This window comes from Telopea speciosissima, chromosome 5, assembly GCF_018873765.1.
Source record: "Telopea speciosissima isolate NSW1024214 ecotype Mountain lineage chromosome 5, Tspe_v1, whole genome shotgun sequence".
Classification (NCBI taxonomy): domain Eukaryota; kingdom Viridiplantae; phylum Streptophyta; class Magnoliopsida; order Proteales; family Proteaceae; genus Telopea; species Telopea speciosissima.
In genome coordinates, this window is record NC_057920.1 from 53,390,962 (window position 1) to 53,414,785 (window position 23,824).

The following is a 23,824-nucleotide window of genomic DNA, read 5'->3' on the forward strand; positions in this document are numbered from 1 at the left end:
GATTGTGCGCATGAATATATGTTACAAATTGCATGCTTTTGTTTTGCAGGGAACAAATCACCAAAGTTCACAAGCTTTTTCCATTAATAGTGTTGAGTCCATACAAGTCAGACTCATAAAATTAAATTTACCGATTGAGTGCATTTTCACTCAACATCGAATTTGCCGATAGAGTGCATTTTCATCCAACATCAAATTTGCCGATAGAGTGCATTTTCACCCAACATCGAATTTGCCGATTGAGTGCCAACATAGAATTTGCCAATTGAGTGCATTTTCAACCTTCGTGTTGTCTTCTAGTCTAATCTACCAAGGAGTGCCGATACTAGCTGCATATATTTTTCCCCAAATAAGTGTATTTCTCCCCCTAGTGAGTCACGGTTTTGAATTACTATTGGAAACCATCAAACCAACATCCACTGTCATTGTTGTTTGTCATAGTGTTATTAGTTTATTGCATCCATGTATCTCTTGTAGGTGTACCATCTTGTTTATGTCGTCTGTCAGCTGATGGAGAACCCCGTCAAACTATATCAGTCACAATGCACTGTAAGCTTTACCTGTTTTCGTTGTAGCTAATCGTATGATAAATTATCTTGATTTCATCGAATTTCATTGTACACGACCGTGATTTTACCGTATTTCATTGTACACTGTACTTCACCGATGGTTTCAAATTTTCACATTCATGAGCAAGACGTGGGAAGCTTTTGTTTTTGCTCCCCTTATGCCAAAATTTTAGTCATTACTTTGACTTTCGTACACTGCGTGCCCTCAGTCAAAGGGGGGCATTCTGTAGACGCTGAATTTTGGCACCTTGGAAGTGTGACTCGGCGATGATGATTAAAGCTCGACTGGCTTGTGTGGTGACCAAATGGTAGAAAATTACCAATTTACCCTTACCCCACTTTTTGTAATCAAACTGTCCCAAGTAGAGTCCAATTCCCTAGGATAGCGTTATTTAACCATTTTAAGCCCACATGTGAAATTTTACTCCAATCTGACACCTTTTGTCAAAATGGCTGTTTTACCCCTGGCCTGGTTCTCGGTATCTGGACGGCCCGATTTGACCCAAAACACTTTGGATGACCTTATTTGGTCATATTAAGCTTTAGTGTAAAGTTTTGGCCAATTTGGATAACTTTTGTGAAAATGACCGTTTTGCCCCTGGCCTAGTTCTAGGTATCCAAGCCACCCAATGTGACATGAAATCATTTTTATAACCTTATTTGGTCATATTGTGCTTACACGTAAAATTTCATGTAATTCCAGTATCATTTGGACCTTGATCGGTGTGAAACACCATTTATGTGTTTTCCTCGATATCCATGCTACTTTTAGGAAAAATCCGGCCATATCGGCCACACGGATGGAAAGTACGTGTTGAGACCTTTGCGATGATATGTGGCACGTCAAAATCGGCCATTCGGTTTTGAAGATATTAGCATTTGAGCGTAGACCTTTAAAATGGAATCTTTAAAAGGTTTGTGTAAAAGTTAAATTAAAAAAAAATGGGACAAACTGAGTTGACCCGAAACGGGTCAACCCAGTCTTTCCCGGCCCAACTGGACTGTCGGTAGGGGACACACCCCTACCATTTAGGCTGAGCCACACAAGGCCTAGCACCCATGCCCACATGCATGTGCCAGCCAAAGTCTTGGCTGCACCGGCCTAGGCTGCCCAGCAGGCCTAGGCACCCCAAAGTCATGCCTGCCAGCCCCAACTGCCCACCCATCATGTCTCTTGCCATTAAGATCTCAAGGGTCTTTGAGACATTTCCTCGAACGGATTTTCTCCTATAAATAGGAGGTATTTTGGAAGGTTTAGAGACCCAGAAAATTCATGAAAAAATTATCATTGTGAAGCTCTTTATTCCCTCTGTCCATCCATGCCAAAGATATCCTCAGATCATGCTCCCATAGGCATATCAAATTTCTCAAATACCCCTTGTTCACCACTCTTGCCATTCGGGGCAACCACACTTGGAGTGGCTTTCGGTGCTTTCCAGAGATAATTTCGGCCATCCAAGGATATGTAAACTGAGCCCAGACACTTCCACGCTTCAAGGGTAGTTTTTATATATTTATATTTATTTTTTATGTATTTATTTTGATTTTCTTTAGTTAAAAGAGGCTGTTTTCAGTTAAAAAATCTTCAAAAATAACACAAGAGTGGTAAATTTCTGAAAACTTTAGGGAAGATGTTTCCTACTATGGTTGATGTTCATTTGTTTTCCCGAGCTCCAAATCATGTTTTACATGGCATTTTTGCCCCTGTTAGTGTTTTGGAATTATATGAAATCTGAACCTGTGGGTGGGTATTTTGACAAAATCATTCTAACCATGTTAAATATCATGTTTTCATTAGTGGGTGTGGGATTTGGTTTGGCTGAATTCAGATCTTTGATTCGGATTTTGTAATTTTACTTATTTTCCTATCATTTTAGCATTTCAAAAATATAAAAAATAGTATATATGCATAAAAATTCACAAAAAAAAAATTATAGGATACATATTTCATAAGGATTGATTTTAAGGGATCATTAGTCACTGACATGAATGTTTGTTCATTTTCATAGGTGTTCCCTACCCCTTTTAGGGACATAGATGTCATTTTTCTATTTGTTGTGAAAATCCAAGAAAATCAATGAAAACAATAAAAAATATATTTTTAAACATGAAAATCTGTTTCAAGTTGTTTTACAATGTTTTCATATGCATACATGCCCACCATGAATCATAGCCATGCACAAAAAGTCATTCTTGCCCTCGGGGGCATTTTGGTAATTTACCAAATGCAAGCCCATTGTGCCATCCAGTAGTCTTACTCGACATGTTTAGTAATTTCAGGATGTTTAATGACATATCAAATGCCTGAAATGACTTAAAAGTTCTTGATCTAGCATTCTTACCATTTTGCCCTCTAGGGGTATTTTGGTCATTTTGTGACCGAATAATGATTAGGGCCCCAAAAAGGTTGGTGTCACTTCCTTTGCATTTTAAACATTCATAAGCATGTCTTAAGCATATTTTTTCTTTTTCATGAGTTTTTCATGCATTTTGCCCTCTAGGGGCATTTTTGTAATTTTGGTCATTTTGATCCGTAAGCCATTTTGTTTATCAAACTTACCCTTGATATTACCATTGCCCTAGGATCTTAATAACTTTGCACAATTGACTATGTTTTTGACCATATAGTTAGGTTTTCTAACTTAGGTAAAATACATCAACTAGATTAATTAGAGCGCATAATGTACATAATCACCTAACTTAGGGGTAGTAATTAGGATTAAAACATTAATTTTAATTAGCCTAATTAGGTACATAAATTTCAACAAAGATAATCAAAACATAAAAATAAAATAGTTTAATTAGGTGCATAATACGTATAACACAACAGTATATGATAGAGTTTGGTCTAAGAAGACCGGTCGTCGGCCGGGCGGTTGCTGGGTGTCTAACACCTTCCCAGCCCGTAATTTGACACTTACCTAGAGATCTGGAGTAGACCATCCATTGAGTCATTAGAGTTAATTTAGCGCCTTTCTGCGAAGGATGGGCACCATTTGTGGGTCCTAGACCCTAATCTAGGTGGCGACTCCCTACACCATCAACAATAATCCCCGCATCGCTCCCACGCTCGGGTGCACAACGCCAGAAAGAGGTCGCGGATCGATCTTTGTCTGTTACGCCTACAATAACATCATTGCTTTCACAACATCAAGATACTAGACACAACCTCTTATTGTCTGTGGGCCAGGAGCAGGGGCTCAAGTTACTACAACTGGTGTATTCAGTGATGTATTGCGGCTCGCCTCTTATCTTGGTGCTCCTTCATAGAATTGGAAATTGATGCAACTCTTGGTTGATTTTTTTTCTTTCTCTGAGGGCAGTCCCACAGCTTCAATTTGCTTTTGGAAGTGCTATGCAGTTGTAACACAACTGTCATCATGTTTATCTTCTTTTTTTTTTTAATGTTTTGTGATAGCAGATTTTGCATTATGTCTGTGATCGATAGGCCAATATAGGTAATTCTATTATGTTTATGAAATTTTCTTATATCTCTAGAGTGATGATTGAGAAGGGAGAAATATATGGCAAGAGATAGGTTATCTTGTATGCTCAAGCTGATTTAAAGAAAAGCTTTGATGTGGCAAATCTGTATCTAAGTCACTCCCTAACCCTCAGGGTGTGAATTTTGATCTTTCTTTAAAGGTGTACGTGTTCCAGGTCTATCGGTCTTGACCATCTACATTTTCCACATGTTAAGTTGAATCATGCTGGAAGTTTATGGATAGGTAGACCTCAAGGTCTGCTCATATGTGAACTTGTGAATATGGAGTTTCCTAAGTACCAAAACAAAGCTTGGGAGGGTAAGCCATTACAGTGGGGCTATATAATTTGAAATTGAACTCTGACGTATGACTTATCCAGACAATACCTAATGGTTAGATATGTTACATAATCTTTTCACAAGGTACAAATAAGTGGATAAACTTAGAAAACTCTCTGAACTTGTTAGATAATGAATGTTTTGCAGTTTTGTTTAATGAATAATAGAAATTAGGGAAAATGATGTACACAGTAACGTGCTATATTAAAATCTTATATAGCAGCATCATATTAAGCATCAGATGAAATTGAATGCATTTCGGCCATTCGTTTCTGTTGTTAATGCAGCACCCATGATTCACAGCTGTTTCATGGTCTCCCCTTCCCCCTTGGACTCTCCTTCTCCCCTTCCTCTCCATCTCAAACTCCCCCTCCCTCACCGACTCCGGAACCAGCTTCCCCTCTCCCTCAACTCTCCTTGCACTGGTGCACTAACACCCCACAAGTAGCACCCTCTTTGTTGCCCCCCAATCTCCACTACTAACCTCTCTAATTTGCTTCTCCCTGTAATGAAGGCATGGAATGATCTATTCAACAGAGTTTCGTTGGGAATATGGTCTTTATTGTCCCTAAATTCTTCGAATATGGGTACTAAGAGCTTAAATCGCCTAGCAAGAATACAAAACTACTTCTTAACCGCACATCTATTGTCAGAGATCTCATTAATTACATCAATCACCTTTTCGATGACCACTCCCTTCTCTTCTTCCATGGATTGGGTAGAGATTCCAATGTGTCTCGGTCTTAGTTTCTTCCCTATTAATTGATGGAAAACAGCTGGAGGTATCAAGATTCGAGTTGATAGAGGTGGAGAGTGAAAGAGTTTAAAGCAGCGAAAAAAATCAGTCATGATTCAGCAATGGCTTCCATTCTTCTTCGTCATCGTTACAATATAAAAAAAATCATATCAAATAGTTAACTAGACACATATGAAGAGAAAGAGAGTATATAAGTGATCTTTCACAGCTTCATACATAGAGTTCATTGATAGGAGTGCAACGGAGAATGCCAATGAGTCAGGGGAGGTGGTAGCGCCATTTGAACCAGATAGAGATGGGTTGGGGTGGGGGTGGGAGTTGCAGAGGGGACTAGGCGGAGGTTGCAAAGAGGGGTGAAACAGGGCATGCGGATCATGGTACAGGTGAGGAGAAAGAACAAAGGGGGGGAGAGATGATGGAAGTGGGGAGGGGCGAAGGCACCAGGCGGAGGTGGGAAATCGCAGGCGGATGGTGACAGGGAGATGCAAATTGAAAGTCCAAGTACCACCTTGATGACAATGAGTTTCCATTGCAAACAATCGGTTGGCAAGGAAGGGCTGTGTGTATGAGAGAGAGAGAGAGAGAGAGAGAGAGAGAGAGAGAGAGAGAGAGAGAGAGAGAGAGAGAGAGAGAGAGAGAGAGTAACAACACCAAACTCGGACATGGTATAAGGTACTGCCCTCACGGGTATTGGTCAGAAACCACCATTCACATTTGTATAATAACCCAACTCCCATGCATCACATACATACATAGCAGAAGATTTAACAATAATTGAAGCTGGATTTAAGGTTTAAACATTGTATATACATCTATTAGTGATAAATACTAAAGTTCAACATAGTTATCAAAAGATATATTTTTTTTGGTAAACGTTATCAAATGTTATATTGCATCAAAATATTGTATTAGCACATTGTTTATCCAGACATTATATGTAATACCTTGATTTTGGACTAGGGATAATTTGATCTTTTTACTTAATACAGAATTATGGCAAGTTGATATGTAGGAGTTTGGACTAGCTGGAGGTATACACATACATGCATGGTAAGTACTGTGCCCTAGTGTAACACCCTTAATTTAAATTATTCCTTGCCTAAGTGTAGAATTAAGATTTTATTTAAAACATATATAATTTGATTTGAAAAATAATTTATAACTAGTAACCTAGCCTATTGCTTGGACATTTAATTCAATTTGCTAGAGGTCTAAGGTTCTATTATTTAAAGGTGGAGTTATATATTTTATTTTTATAATTTTTTAGGGCTTAAAAAGGGGCTTCCACGATTCTAACTTGGGAGGTCTTAGATTTTAGCTAGGGAAGTATTATGGATTGATAAGGACAAGTGAGGTAGCAATCTCCAATTGGCTGGAAACTCAATCTTGGAGAAAGAAAGTCTTCATAAAATAAAATCCCAACAAAAAAAAAATTAACAAAAATTAAACTGTCTAATCTAAACTTTTAATTTAAAAATCTTAAGTCAAGATTCCTTTTAAAATATTTTCATTGGAGGGCAAGTAAATAGATGTAGTTAGAGACAAAATCAGATTCTTTCCACCTCCTTTTTGTTAGGATTAAATTCCAATAATCAAATTCCAGACCCCATTCCCTTTATCATAAATTTGAGAGAGAGAGAGAGAGAGGGAGAGAGGAAAATTCGTGGACTATAGAGAGGAAGAGAAGAAGAAGAAGTAGAAGAAGAAGGAGATTTAGACTATGTAGAACTAATCACTTGAAGGCCAATTTTGACCCTTTTCAGAGTGGAATTGAGAAAATATTATTTCATGATAAAACGTAGTCTCATCTCTTATGTTTGTAACCTAACTTGAATCATCCCAATCGGAGAACTGAGTAGAGAGATATTGCTAATTTACTGAAGGTAGGTTTTTCTATCAAAAATCTGTGTTTCCCAAATCCGAGTTTAAGCAATACCTTGAAGTTGATTTCATCATTATCTTACTCATAGAACTCCATTAAGGTGATTCTGAACTAGGAAGAGTTAAATCAATACCATTGAAGCATTGATTTGAGGTCACCTATAGAAACCCTAGTCACTTCACACAAGGTGAGTAGATCTTCAACCATTATACTTGATATTTTTCTTACATATAAAATTTGTTTTGAAACATTGTTTTAAATCTGAAATTTAATTTTAGATTGAGATTTACCATGCCAAAAACATATTTCATTCATGCTTTTTACTCTAATAAATTATTCACACATGATTGCATGAAAGGAATGATGAATATCCTTATGATTTAATTCACATATGTGTGTGTAGAAAATTTTAATAATGTCATGTTTATAGACTAATGAATCCAATGTTTGTATGTTGATAGTATGAGGAAGGTCTATGAATGATTCTTCATGATTATAGCCTAATACATGATGTTTTTGGATGATGCATTTAAATCTAATTTTTATTTGATTTACCAGTTTATATTCTAGTGGAATTGAAGATGTTTGTTGACAACTTTGCGCGAAGATTTTGTCAAATCTTCTCGATTTATGTATTGCATTCTATACCATGATATGTTGATGAAACTTGATTTATTTCTAAGTTTTTTTCTCTTTTACAACTCTTGATTAAACGTTTTAATGTTTGGAATATAGGGAGTTGTAAACCCTAAGTTCTGGTCATGTTGTATAGCTTTATGTATAAGTATGTATGTTCTTTTCTGTTACGTTACCGACATGGGTTAAAGTGTTGGGGTAAGGATAAGTTGGTGGATTTTTGAGTTACGGGCTTACCCTTATTGGAGTTATATGGACTGTTAGAAAGAGGGAGATGATAAAAAAACTCTCTAGGAGGGCATTGCTGGTAAAACTTTCGGGGGCTTTGACTCGGTCTGGGGCAAGTTTGGTACTAGTTTTTCCATTGATTTCTTAATGTTGAGAGGGGACAATGGTGTTGTAGTTGATCATAGCTGGAGTTCATACGCCGCAATCATGAGGGCCTTGACCAGTGTATGGTAACTAGTTCACACTAGTCTATTAGGGAGTGATGTGTTTGTTATTTTACATTCTTTCGATATATCTTTTGTTGATTGTTGTCATGTATGCTTTTCATTACGATAGTGGTGATAAGTAAATATGGTTATGATCATTTTGTTTTATTTTTTTTTTAGATCTATATATACATAGTATTGTATGTCTTTATATTTTGTATTACTTGTGCATGTTTTCACACCTGTATAGTTGTTGTGGATTTACTTGCTAAGCTTTTCCCGAAGCTTACTCTCACCACTTTTCAGATGAATAACTTTATGAATGCTAACCTGGATATGAAGATATACTAGAGGAGGAGGTCCAAGAGGACGAAGCATTTGGATTAGAAGAAGACAACTACTATTAGAAACTTTACACTTTCTTTCAATTTTAGAAGAACTTATAATTTGTTTGAGTTTAATTTAATTTTAGAGATTGTAACCTTTATTTAAGAATTTTAAGTTTAATTTAAAAATTGTAATAGCTTAGTTTAATTACCCTACTTTATTTGAAGTGTTAATCTATACATATTAGACATGTGTTTGTGTTTTGGTGCTACTCCGATTCATATCTCCTTGACATAAACGATCTTGTGGATTGTCAATGTTCCTAAACCGCTAGGGTGGTTCTGGGGGCGTTACATTATAAGTTCTCATGATCTGTCTCTATGATTAGTGCACCACATGCACTCACAATCTATAGAGTCTGAAATTGTGCACACTTCTTCTCTGAACTCATCATCTGAAAAGAATATTTATAATAAAAGAAAAACATATTACAATACAATCAAGTGCTCCTGTGCTTCATTAACAGTGTACAGATATAGCATACAATGTTTTATTGTTAGATTAGGTCGTAGTTAATATTGTGAAATACCAATTGTGCACATAATATTTGGGGTTAGCCTGAACTTGTACCATCTATTCAACTCTTTATCCCAGTACTGCAGCCTGGAAAAGGAATGACATGACTCGTACTCGTGTTCTTATAGTCCTGAAGGATAGCTCATAATCCCGAAGGATAACTCGTAGTCCCAAAGGATAGCTCATAATCATGAATGATAGCTTGTAGTCTCGAAGGATAGCTTGTAGTTCCGAAGGATATCTCGTAAGAAACCTTATCCAGTACCTAACCCCCTACTGGAAAGGGATGGTACTCACAGGGTCATGTTCTCATAATGCTACTACTACCAGACTCATACACTTGCTCATATATCTCTTTCATTTATTCACATAACTCATATTCTTATTCACATATCTTGTACATGTGTTCACATTTCTCATTCACAAACTCATACTTCTTGTACACAAATATATACTCAAACAACTTGTCATATAACATCTCAACATATACTTAACATTATTTCATTCACCCCATAATCATGTAATTCAAAATGTGTTGTGTGAAATAGTTCATTACACCTCATTTAGCAACACATACTATTCTCTCACATTCATTAATCATGCATACAAGTCATCCATTTAATAATCTATATCATGCTCATACACTACAATACACAACTTCAGACATATAGTCATGTTCATATATTTCATATACTCAATGTATATCAATGCTAGTATATGATCCCTCATCTTGTTTGTTACAATGATTCATAGATTCAATTTGGTTATCGTATCATTTAAGTTTCTCAAGTCCTAAAATACCAAGCTAAAGTATCATGTCAATACATGTTACAAGCATATAATACCTACTATAGTTTATATAAATATATCTTAGTATAGTAATTACAATAATGCATGACCTGCTTGAGGGGTGTTACATTCTCCCCCTCTTATAAAAATTTTGTCCTTGAAATTCGGTTACATATCTAGATATCAAATAAACATTGATAACTAATCTGTATCTCATACTAAGAGTCAAATTCCATTATCTAAGCAGAAGTGAACTGATTCTACAAACCTAACAACAATAAATCATATAATTTCTTAAACCCTCAAACTCTATATCTTGTCTCAAATCATTGTTTTGATATTGTAACCAATTTTCAATGTCATTACTCTCTCTTTATCTCTAGCATTTGTCTTTCATACTTGAAAATTACTATCCTTAAATACTTATCAATTTGAACCTCAAATCTTGTGATAATCTTTCCAATTCCCTGCTTATCCTAACGTTGAACCCTCTTTTTTTCATATCCAAATCACTTCTATTTAGATACTACAAATCCTAACAAGATATAATGTTAACTAATAAATATAAATTTGCACTAAAGTCTCCATCCCCTTTTGAACCATTCAAATTCAATTACATAAGCACAAATTGGGCTAGATTAATAAACTTACTTGTAACCACTAATGGACGTGCCTCTACATCCTGCTTTATAAGAATAAAGACTTTTCCCTGATTTTGAAATTTCTAACTTCCTGGACTAGTCTGACTCTACTGCTGCTGTCTACTCTGGGTTTACCATCTAGGATAATTCTTTATCAAACAATCTTTACTTCCACACCTGAAACATGCTCTAGTAAGCCTACTACACTCTTCAAAATGGAATCTCCCACTCCTGGTACACTTGTCTAGGACTTGTTGACTAGGTTCTTTTTGACCTTGTTGCCTCCAGACCTAAGTATCCCACACCAGATAATTTTTTTTTATCTTTTCCATTAAAACCACACTAGCAACATACACCGGTATTTTCCTGCTCCACCTAAGATGTGCTTTTCCATACTCAAAATATCTTGTTTTATTCTGATTTTTATTTTCATTTCTTGTTGATATTTTCTTCTGGTAAAACATAAGGCTCTATTAGATAAACAATCTCAGTTTGTCCTTATCTTAAAATCTTAATAAAAAAATAATCAAACAATCCTATTATGCTGTTTATCTTATTATGTACTTCTATGCTAACAGTTCCAGTTCTCATGACGATAGAACAAAATTTGCACTGATACCATCTGTAACGACCCTAAACCCGGACATGGTATAAGATATTGCCCTCACGGGCATTGGTAAAAAACTATCATTCACATTTGTATAATAACTCGAACTGACATACATCACATACATACACAACGAAAGATTTAACAACAGTTGTAAATGAATTTAAGATTTAAACATTATATATACATTTACTGGTGACAAATACTAAAGTTTAATAGTTATCAAAAGTTATATTACATCAGAAGATTGTATTACCACATTCTTTATCCAAACATCATAAATTCTCATGACCTGTCTCTAAGGTTAGTGCACCACGTGAACTCACAACCTATAGAGTCTGGAGCTGTGCACACCTCTCCTTTGAACTCAATATCTGAAAAGAATATTTATAACAGAGATGAACCAATAGCTCAGTGAGAAAAACATAGTACAATACAATCAAGTGCTCATGTGCTTCATTAACAATGAACAAATATATACATACAACGTTTACTGTTAGGTTAGGTCTTAGTCAATATTGTGAAATACCGATTATGCACATAATAGTTGAGCTTAGCCTAATCTCGTATCATCTATTCAACTCTTTATCCTAGTACTATAGCCTGAGAGAGGAATGACACGACTTGTACTCGTACTCGTGTTCTCGTAGTTTCGAAGGATAGCTCGTAGTCCCGAAGAATAGCTTATAGTCTTGAAGGATAGCTCGTAGTCCCGAATGATAGCTCGTAGTCTCGAAGGATAGCTTGTAAGAAACCTCATCCTGTACCTAACCCCCTACTAGAAAGAGATGGTATTCATAGGGTCATGCTCTCATAATGCTACTACTACCAGACTCATACACTTGTTCACATATCTCGTTCACTTGTTCACATAACTCATATTCTTGTTCACATATATCGTACTTGTATTCACATTTCTCATTCACATACTCACGCTTCTTGTACTCAAATATATATTCAAACAACTTGTCACATAACATCTCAACATATACTTAACATCATTTTATTCATCTTATAATCATATCATTTAAAATAAGTAGTGTCAAATATAAGATTTCCATAAGGTGGGCTGGCATAGTCCCACTTTTGTTTTTAATAAAATCAGTTTAGCAGTATTGATGGGAGTTGCCTTAATGGTATGAGTTCAGTTACTATGTGTGGACCTAAGGTATTGTTTCCTTAATAAGAAGGAAACCCTAGTTTCTATGCAGGGTTGGTCTTTACCCTCACTACTATAAATAGTTGTCATTGGCCCATCAAGTGACTAACCTAAGAAAACCTAAAGTTGAGAGGAAGAGGGTAGACCAGACCAACGTAGTTAGTGTGCGATAGAGATCGCCAAGAGTTTGGCTTTCCACAACCATGGATCCAGGTATGCCAATCACACCCCTGGATTTATTTGTATGCTCATTGATCTCCATGAGTGTTCTGCATGAATTATTTTATCAATGGTATCAGAGCTTGATCATGGTTGATCAATGGCGCTGCAATTTTAATTGGTTTGTTATTATGTGAATGGTTCCAATCAAACCAACATTTTTTTTTTTTTTTTGCATCGGCCATGGTCGAAACCATGGTTGAATGCTATCCCTTTTTTTCCCCTGCTATTTTGGCAGCCCACAAACATACAAAAAAAAAAAAATCTGCAGTAGCCATGGCCAGAGAATGGCCGTAGCTTCTAATGGCGGTTTTGTAAACAAGAATAATAAAAAAAAAACACCTGTTTTTGGCATCGGACCGTTGGCATAGGGTTACCGGAGGAGGGCGAGCGTTCGCTCATAAGTCCTAAGGCTGTTGTGCAGCTGGTCCGACCACCACAAGGGGCGGCAATTTATGCCTTGAAGCCCCAAAGGGTTTTTTCTCTGTTTCACTGCAATTGCAGGGTCATTCTGGAATCTCAGGTTGGGGTTATGGTCGCCGAAGGACGACGGCCATTCGCCATATTTTTCTTAGGCCGGAGGCCTCTGGATCGGTCGTCCGTAAGAGACAATGAGGTTTTTTTTTCAAGAAAAAAAAATAACATGGTTGTCGTTCAGTTTACCGGCCATTAAGGCCGAGGTTTTGGTGGTCGAAGTTGGATCGTTGTTCGCCGGTGTTTTCGCTGGCCGTCAGTCCCTGGTTTGGCCACCACGGCTGGTTGTGGTGGTGGGTTTTGTTTTTCTGTAAAAACCCTAAAGACTTTTTGCGTTTTGTTTTGATTTGGGGAAGAAGATGGGGAATATTCCCCATCTGATTCCCCCATTTAGAAAAAAAAAAGTCAAAAAAGATAAAGGTAAATGGGTTATGCTATTGTGCGTCGGACTGGTGGTGCTAACGTGCGCCCGGGTCGGGTCAACCCGATTGCCCGACCTGAAAAGCTAACCTGACCTGGTTGATCTGGCCGATTTGGGCGGTTTATTTTTAGTCTGTCCGGTTCGGTTCTGGTTCACCCAAACAGAATCTTTAAAAAAAAAATAAATTGATTTGGTTTAGTTTTTCTTTTTTCTGTTTTATAAACAGAAACTATAAACAAAACAGAAATAAAAACAGAAATTGATTTGGTTTAGTTTTTCCTTTTTCTGTTTTATAAACAGAATCTATTAAAAAAAAAAATAGAAATAGAAATAAAAGGTTTTTTGGTGTTTTTTTTTTTTTGGTTAATTCTGTTATTGTTTATACTTTGTGCTGTTCTGATCTGTCACAATAGGAAACACATAACTTCTAACACTTATAAAAATTTTTGATGTGTTTCTAATTTTCACATAATGAGATTTTGTGATTGTCATTGTGATAGTAAATTATTTACTTGTTGGATCTAGTAATGACATGATGGAACACCCTATATATATATATATATATATATATATATATATATATATATATTAATTGTTTCATACTCTTGTGTTCTATATTACAGTACAAATCTTTGATGGTATATATTGTAACAATGGGACATATGTGATGTATATCTCATGACTGTTTGTTATTGCTACCATGAGACAATGCCTTTACATTGTGGTGTTCCAATAAGAACACTTTAAGTGTTTGATTTGTACCTCGTTATGTTTCAAATTGACACGATAAGGAGCTTTTATGTATGGTAACACTTGAAAATTTTCTATTGTACTTGTTACATGCTTAAAAAAGACTTTTAACAGAAATAACATGAGCTCATTCGGTATTTTTTGGTGGCTTATTATTATTATAAAGTCCATTAAATTTGAAAATATGTAATATGGATATAAGTCTGTATTAATTTTCTTTGTTAAAGGTTTATCATCATTTCATGCCATATTTATCATATTGTCATATTGACTGGTCGAATCGGTGGGAGTATGGAATTATGTACTCCGAGCCGGTTATATAGTTCGACCAGTGGGACAATGTAATTATGAACTTTGTTCAGATTTTGGCTCAATTTTGTCTGTTCTGGTTCAATTCAGGCTATGGATTATTCGTAAAAAATGATTTGGTTCATTCTATTTACAGAAGTAATTTTTGGTTGATATAATTCATGAAAACATTTCAGAGAAATTTCAATTAGTTGAATTATTTCTATTGTGGAAACAGTTTTAGTAAAATTGATTTCTAAATTAATTTTAAGGCTATTTTTTAAATCATTTTTTTTAACTGTTTTGACCCTGAATTTTAAGAGTACCTTGAACCGATGGGAGTATAAAATTAAGTCAAGGGTAATTTAATGTTCCACATACTGTCAAGAACGTGTTAAAATATACTCTCAATTTGAGAGACATTAAATTAAACTCCCACATAAGGGTCTGTTTGGTTGCATTAAGTATCCCTTTGGCCTTTTAAGGTGTTGTTCGGATACATAAAGTAATTTTTTGTGCATATTGGTTGTTTAATTGGTTAATCATTTATGCTTTATTTTTTCTCATGCTATATCACATACATGTACTTTTGCAACATCACATTTTGGACTATTCTAAGTGTGGATTCAGTGCTATTAAGGTTGTGACATTTAACTATGTCACTAGGCAGTATATAAAACCACATGTATATTATAATACATTAAGAAAATTGTGACATTATGCATTGTCATGAGGTATCATAATCAGTGATGTACGCTTTTGGTTATTTGTGACATTTAGGAAAACACGATCTTTAATGTCTGGTATTTATAAATTTACCATTGAGGAGATATTGTTGTCACATCTTCCATCATTTTTATATCCCATAAAGTTATTTTAGACAATCTTATAAATATATGAAGACATTGAAATTTTAATTTTTTGTAACTTTTGTACAAGATGAACATGATGATGTCCACGTATAATTGAGGTTTTGGATCATTAAAGTAATAAGCTTAGGCTTATAAAGTTACGAATTAAATGCTTCCATCAAAATTTTTCTAATGAAACCTACTTGAAAAGTCTTATAAATGGATTGACCATAAATTGTTTATGAAAGTAAATCAGAAATCATATGATTTAAGTTTGATTTATTGAAATAATTTTTGAATTCTAAATATGACCTTATGATTATTGTGTTTGGCTTCATTTCTAGAAATCGCTTCTGTAGATTGGTTCTATATATCATTTCTGATCTTGAGAATTATTTATCAATAAACATTTATGAATTACTTTCTGTGCTTACAGTCATTATTTTGGAACCTCTACGATGTCGTAATTATGAATCGATTGACTTGTTAGTCCTACTATTGTGCATTGATTTTTTTGTCATCGTATTCCATTAGGTTAGGTTGACTCAATAATCCGGCCCATCGACTTATTTTTGGTTCATTAGACCCGTTGCCAACATGGTCTTTTCATTTTGACCGGTTTTGATCTTTTGGTTTAAGATAGAGATTCGAACAAGGTTGATTAGTTCAATAGTGAACAAGTTTTAGATCTTATATGAAGTTTTCTTATGGTGTCACCATGGCAAGATAGAATTCTATCCCATTATGGGTGATGAATGCATTACACATTGAATTATATGTAAATCACTTGCCTCTTCATTAATCTTTAGCCAATTTGATGTATTTTGACTTACTCATCGGTGTTATACAGTTTGTGACATTCGATTTCATCACGAGGAATTGCATGTAGCCTATTCTTGATATTGACATCCTGTGATAATTCTAAACGTCACGAAAAGATTAATTTAGGTGACATTTCTGTAAATATATTGACTATGTGTGTTTTATGATAAAAGCAATCTTAATGGAGATTATTAAAATAAAATGGGCATTCAGTAGCAATCCAAGTCTTTGGAGTTCATGATTTAAGTGATTATGCTTCCACTTAGTGGGCTAGTTACTTGAATTTGTGAGATCATCATTAATTATTCGGATGGATTACAGTTAGGAAAATTGTCACACCCCAAACCACCCCCTGGGAGGATTAGGTAGGTGACCCGAATTGCATTGCAGCAATCAGTAACATCCACCTGTAAGATCATCTAACAGAAAAACATATATAGCAGAGTGTGAGCTCCACCAAGCCTGTGAATGAAATACATTACCATGCATGCACATGCAATCACAACCATATGAGTCCTACATGAGGTGCAGTTCATTTTATTCATTAGCCACCTAACATCACAACTAAGGCGGGTTAGTGCTACTACAATCCCCAATACATATATCCCTGATGCGGACTTTTAACCCCTTCCTGCGATACACCCATTGAGTTGTTGGAGAGGACCAGTTAGCTCCTGCATCAGTCACCAAGGTCAGCCTAACCAGCCCTCTAGGATTAACCTGTGAGGCATCCATCCTTTTTCTCATATTACATTTCTTTTTTGGCTTATAGCCCATAATCACCTTTTCAGTGTAATAACATTTCTTTCTTTTCTTTTCTTTTCTTTTCTCTTTCATATGGTCACTCCCGCAGGCATCCAACACCTTAACTCTTGTTGGCAAGGGTGCGTAGCATGGGTGATGAAACTCTAACTCAATGTATTTATATGGCATCATATGAGTCAGGTGGTGTCAACCATATTCCATACTGCGGGCTACCATAGGCCTCATTTCCAAGCCGGCTACGCCATCTAGTATAACAATTCACATGCAGCATACAAGTGCAATCACAGCATTCACAAGTATTCTTTATTCAATAGAATTCACAGTAATTGTATTTAAATGAACAGTATAATTGTGTTGATATATTAGCCGTGTCGCATTTACATACACGGTGTAATTTCACTCACCTTGTTCTGGTTCAACTGTTGATTCAGTTTTGGCTGGTGTCTGGCCATGCACCTCAAGCACGGGATCAATTCCTAATTTATTAGATAAAAAATGTGTGTCAATTAATATTCAAAGCTGTTTTGATAACCTAGTGTTGGTCTAGGCTTACTGGTTTGCCTTGGTGTTAGTTTGGTGTTACTTGGAATTCTCTGGGTCTTGCATTGGGCTTTCGAGTCCATATCCCGGTGCATCATCCAGAGATGTGGAATCAAATCTAATTTGGTACATAGCAGTATGGTCAATTTGTACATGGTTTAGATAGTCCTATAAAATAGTACCCAGGCCAGCAGTTCAGATGGACCATCCCTGGCATGGTTACCTAGCCCTGTGGGGCTCACTTAGGTACCCAAGGTATGGATATCAGCAAACATATGTGGAGAGGGGTATTTTGGTCATTTACCATCTCCACACATAGTACATAGCCCACTGGTGAAGGTCCACAAAGACTGGACAGCAATTCAGCCCAAAATACATCTCTGGGCGTTTCACTGGATGATTGGGCCAATCGCCCAGTTCATCGCCCAGAACCTGTTTAAGTTGAGTTTTGAGCTAAAATCTTGGATTCTGCAGTATAGGCAGCCATGGCATCGATCATGGATGCATGTATGATGGTCATGGACCATATTTAGTGTATGAACCAATGGTTACAAGGGTTTTGGGCTCAGTTCACCCATTTGGAAACCAGAAGCTGCTCTGTCAGCTCAGAGAATAGCAACCCAGGCTGTGCTCCAGCTTAAAGCTTCGGTTTGGGCTGCATGCAAGGGTAGTTCTACGTATACTTTCATGGTAGGATGTTGTTCTTACACTAAGCTAAGCAAGAATTAGCTTGCATGTACAGATCCATGCCCAGACTGCTTGTTCTGGGTGCAACTGGGCAGTGCAGTTTGGCATAGAGACTGGTTTCAGTCCCAGCTGTATAAAAGCAGTAAGATCATATATAAAATGCTCAGATCTTATATGCAACAGCTTTGCATGTCAGATCTGATGCATCCCAAGGCAGCCCCAAGTTGTCCTGGGCTTTACTTAGCCAGATACACCATCTCAAAGCAGGGATCAATGTGAAAATACTGAGGACAACAACATAAGAAAATGAAGATGATTACCTAGGGATGGAGGTGCTGCAGAGACAGTGTGCAGAGTGGCAGCACAATGATCTCCTTCTCCCTTCCTCTTCTTCTTCCTCTTTCCTCTCTTCCTCTCTTTCTCTCCTTTTTCTGTTTTAGCTGGGGCAGTAAACGAAATGAATACTGCCCCCTCCTCTATTTATAATGTTGGCCCCACTGGAGTCTGTTTGGTTTGGCCCCCCTCTTTCCAGAATGCATTTTTGATTGAATTCTAGGCCATTCTGGCCACACAGGTGGGGTCCACACGATTTCAGGTGTGGGTAATGGTTCCTAAAATTCCCATCTACCCCTAGAAGGTGTTCATGGTCTGTATGGATGGTCCCCACATGTCTGGAGTCCAAAATACATATTTCAGCTACTCTGGGCCTTTGGGCCAATCGCCCAGTGCATCGCCCAGAGAATACAACATTGCTGTATAGACCCTGTGCTTGCACAGGTGCTTGGCCCAGGGCTTAGGCTTTGCACCAATACCTCATCCAGGGTCTGACACACATCTGAACAGGTGTGGCCCCCACATTTATGGATAGGAGAGAGAGTACTTGGGGTTGATGCAGTACATCATGCTGTGGGCAATATAGCTGCATGGGTCTGCAATCCATCTTCTGGCAGGTATGTAGGAGGACATCCTTGGGGGTTCTCCATTGAATTCAACTATTGGAGTGATGCTCCATAGGGTGTTTGGGTGACTGGTCAGAGGTCCCTGTCCTTCATCCAAAATTCCAGTCAGTTAGGGACAGGCTTGACAGAAATCATATGGCGAACGATGTACTCTTGCCACCACAGGTGAGCCATCATTTGGTCGATTTCGCTTGACGGTGTGAGGGTGACATTTTGGGCTTCACTATTTTGGAGGTTCTTGTCTTGCCACCACAGGTGACAGAATCTTTAGAGTGGTGTTGTTTCAAGCATCTCGCCTTGTATGTGAGAGATTTCATTGCGTGTTGGGCGATCTTACCACCATAGGTGTGACCCCAATGACGCCGGATCTCTCCCCAGTTTATGTTTTCTTACAATTACTAAAAATAAAATTGGGATAAATCTGATTAATAAGCCCAAATTAATCAGTTTTAGTCATATTATTGGGGTATTGATATGCCTTCAGTTATTACATATTGTATGTTTTGGTAAAATTTTGTATGATCATGTTTACCAGCTTTAACTTTTCAATTATCTTTCATCAAAATCTTGAATGGTTCCAATTTAGGGAATGGAATGAATTCTTTAATGTTTTCTGTAGCTATAATGAGAATGGATCTTGCCACTTTAGAGTTGACAAGCCTCCTAAGCCATTGGGTGACAGCTCCATTGAAGATAAAGGTCTTTATGAAAGGTGGGAGGAGTCAAATTGATTATGTCTAATAGTCATAATATACATTATAGACATAACCATCAAGAAAAGTATCATTTTGATTGAGAGTGCTAAGGAACAGAAACTCATTACACCTATAAACAGAAGATTCATTAATCATGATGAGCTTTAAAGAACACTTACATAGATTTTGTGTTGTTGACACCCTGTTCTTATAATAGTGTGAGTGTGTTTGTGAATGTCAAAAGAGACATCTTCACGAAGGAGATTGTTAAGAGAAACCGAGTTACTTTCAAGGGAAGGAATCGGTTGGATTTCGATCGGAGTCGCATCTGGGGTAGACTCGTCTTCCATAAAGATGAAATTGGAGGAGTCGTTATCAGAATCAGAGCAATCAGATTCAGAGAAGACTTCATAGAGAAGTTCTGTGGGGTCAGAAACTTCGGAGAAGAAACGTATCTCGTAGTTACATTCGTCTAAGTAACGAATCAGTTTACGAGCATTCTTAGATTTGTTGGGACATTCGTTTGCAAAATGGCCCTTTTCATTACAGAGGTAGCAGGTACATTGAGACTTGTCCTTTTTACCAGTGTAAGGGGTACGTTTAGAAACAAAACGTTTTTTGGTGAAACGCTTGTTCGAACGGGAAAAAAAGTCTTTAGGGAAATCTTTTTTATGGAATTTCTTCCAATGATACCTTTTTTTCTTAGAACGAAAAGGAAAGGGATTTGAAGACTTGGTTTTTGAGAAATGAGATGGCTTGGTACCAAACTCAAATTCATTTTGAAGAAGATCTTTGCAGAGGCCAGGGGAGACCTTCTGTTTTAACTGTTTAGCAGCACGTGCCTTTAAACAGTGATCAAGGATGTGGCGAAACACGAAATTGATTCGGTTACCAAGGGTATCAATGCTTTTGGAATCATTGATGAAACCAGGGTATGTCGTATGACATAGTTCATCCCATGGAGGAGGGAGTTTAGGAAAGAATTGTTCCTTCCAATAATCAGATTTTGATGGATCTAATAACTGAAAGAGAGACATGTATTTTTTAGAAAAAGCTTCAAATTCATTTAAATTATTAAGCTTAATCTTGGTGAGGTTGAAACTGACATCTTCTGCAAGCTTGTCAGGGTGATGGTAACCACAAAACTCAGATTTTAAGAGCTTCGTGAATTCGACCAAGACCTTCTCTGGGTTTGAGACATAGGTCAGGAGGGTTGTTTTGGCAACTTTCCCATCGTCTGTTTGGTCAAACTTTTTAATGGATTGCAAGACATTACCTTGCAGAGAACCAGAGAAGTATTCAAGGAATTGTTCAACTTTCCATGTGGCTTTGTTATTGGTAATCAGCAAAGAAAAGGTTTGAGCCCATTCTGTGATTGCCTTATCATAATCTTTAATGGCAATATTGGTAAGATCCAAATAAGTGCCGTAAGAAGCTAACCCATATTTATGGAGGTCATCCTTTCGGGTAAGGATGGGAACCTCAGGGTTGGTGGTAAAGACGTCGTCAGTACCAAAAGAAGTGCGGGCCCCGGTGTGGGGTTAAAAGTTCGCATCAGTTTCAAGATGGTCGGTTGGACCTACCTTGCGTTTAGAAGAAGAAGGTTCACCTACAGTCGGAATACTGTGGGCAACAGGAGGTGAGTCAGGGATGGACTCGGGAGGGGACTCAAATTCAGAGTCAGAAGTGGACGAAGTGGAGTCAGAGGACGATTCATTAAGAATCTCGTCATCGTCGTCCGAGAAAAGCACAAAATTATGTGTGACAAAACTCTGTTGATTTTCAACATAGTATTGTTGCATCATGGAGAGAAGACAGTGTTGTTCATTTTTATCAATGGAGTCTTGATACCGGTCTTTCCAATGATCCATAATTTCTTTGTGATAAATATAATTATCATCAGGAGGATTAGAAGAAGAGTCCTCATTTAAAGTGCTTATAACAAGAAAAGAAGCCCGGGGAGGGCACTTAGGAGGTGTCTCTGGTTGTTGGGCAACCAGATCTGACAAGAGAGTGAGAGTAGTATCTAATTTTTTTGATAATTTTTCATTATGTTCTAATGTGAGATCTATTAAATAATTAAGTGCACCACTATTGCTTGTGCGATCGTGTTGTGCGTGAGTACAGTGGTCATATGGGATGAGCGGGTCATCACAAAAACAAGGAGGAAAAGAAGCCATTAAAACTAAGCAATTAAAAAGATAATTTCCTGGGGGCTAAACCCGTTTACAATACTGGGAGAGACAAGGGTCCTAAACACGTACGGTTCTTCCAACCTGGTGTTCCTCAGGACATCAATCTCCTATGTAAATATATGGCCGTGGAAATCACAAGATAAAAGCAAAGAAATAAACAGCAAAATTAAACCAACCTGTGTGTGTGCTAACCGAAACTCTAGATCGATAAAATGACCTTCGCAGTACTCAAAGGGGGTAACCCTCAGCGATTTATCACTTCGCAGATAGTCTTCGGTTATGTGCGCATAGTCTCAACAAAGAACAACATTGAAATACATAAAAGAAAAGACTTCAATATATGTGCATAACCTTACAAGTAGTCGGCAATAAGTTTGCCTCTTTCACTCTGTTGCAGATCTAAAGATAGGATTTACGATCCGTTGTAAATCCTCGATACTATCTAGAGATCATTAACAAATTCTATACCTGTTGGGTCAGGTGCCGTTACAAAGAAAGAAAAAGAGCGTACTAAAGCTCTGATACCAAATTACATACAGAGGGTCGACCCTTAGAGAAGGTATCGAAATGGAGATAGAAAGAGAAAAATAAAAGATCAGAGGGGGATGAGAGGTGGAGCTTGAGAGCTAGTGGAATTGGTTCTGCTTTCTCTGAAGAAATGAGCTGCCTTATATAGAGAGAGAGGTCGGCTACGATTCCAAAAATTTATTTCAATTCCGGAATAGTAATCACGACGTGTCCGACGTAGGCGTGGTACTATTCAGCACTGTTCATGGGTCCAGATGACATCATGGGTGACGTAGGGCGGCGGCACTGTTTATGTGGGACCATGCTGATGTCAGGGATGACGTTAGTCGGAGCCGAGGTTGACATCTGAGTCGTCATTGGCGGGGTTGAAGAAGGCGGCGGTTGCGGCTTCTTCGGCGGCGTCTTCAGCGGGTTGAGCGGCTGCTAAAGTTTCTGCTGCTTCAGCGGCATCGGCCAGGAGCGTGACAGGGATGTCAAGCAGAGGTGAGAATGTCTGGAGCTGATCGATAAGCTGGTAGGTATCGGCAGCAACTTCAAGAGGGACGTCATAATCCATCATGAACTGAGTAGCAAAGATGCGTAGTCCGTCAGAGACAAGAAACCGGTATCGAGGTCCTCCGGTAGGGAAGGTAAGCAGTGAGGCTTCATCATGAAGAGTGATGAGAGACTGCTTGAACAGATCTTCGGCATGGAGGCCTGCAAGATTGGCCGCTTGGAGGGCTTGATCTTCATCTGTGATGAGGTCGGGTTCCTGTAAGGTGTAATAGGAGGCTGGAGAGAGAAGCCAGATTTGATAAGGTTGGAAGAAACGTTCCCGTTTGCGCCAACCGAGGGTGCTGAAGATGGTGAAGAGCAGTCCACCAGAGAATCTCCAAGAAGAGACGGCGCGAGAAACCATCGTGCGGATCATCATAGGGAGTTGGTCGAGGATGGTGGTATTGTCAGAAGAGAAGACAAGTTGATTAATCATGCCCCATTCAACAGCAGAGATACTCCAAGGTTCGGAGTCGGGGTAGAAGACGAGCCTGTACTGGTTGTGAGTTACAGTCCAAAGTATATTTTTGGGAAATTCCAGCAAGAAAATTTTATAACGCTGGTATTGTTCTTCTTCGCAATGACGTTGTATCATTGGAAATATTTCCCGAGGGAGAATTTCTTTTGCCTTTAAGTATAGGCATATTTTAAAAGTTTTATAGAAGAAAGCATCCTTAAGATGATCTTCGATACAATCAGCAACCTGAAGAAAGTTGTGTACTTTCTCAGGGGAGGTGACATCGTCCCAATTAGTTTGTCTAAAAGAGTCGAGCACAAAAGACTGAAGGCTGAGCTGCTTGGAATAGAAGGTACCAAGAGCCTTTGAGAAGGCGGTAAGAGCAGTACGAAACGACTTTTTCTGGCCGGCAACCTGCGTCTTCCACAAGGTGTTCAAC

The 23,824-nt window shown here is 37.7% G+C and overlaps 1 protein-coding gene across 1 annotated transcript in view; it reads left to right on the forward strand.

The window, feature by feature from the left end:
* The window catches only part of LOC122661324 (bifunctional aspartokinase/homoserine dehydrogenase, chloroplastic-like), an 80,983-nt gene extending 76,904 nt beyond the window's left edge, over positions 1 to 4,079 (forward strand). The window contains exon 20 of the mRNA XM_043856681.1: positions 3,874 to 4,079. The gene's annotated coding sequence lies outside the window, so the exon portion shown is untranslated. The remainder of the gene's footprint in view (positions 1 to 3,873) is intronic.
* Positions 4,080 to 23,824: the final 19,745 nt, after the last annotated feature.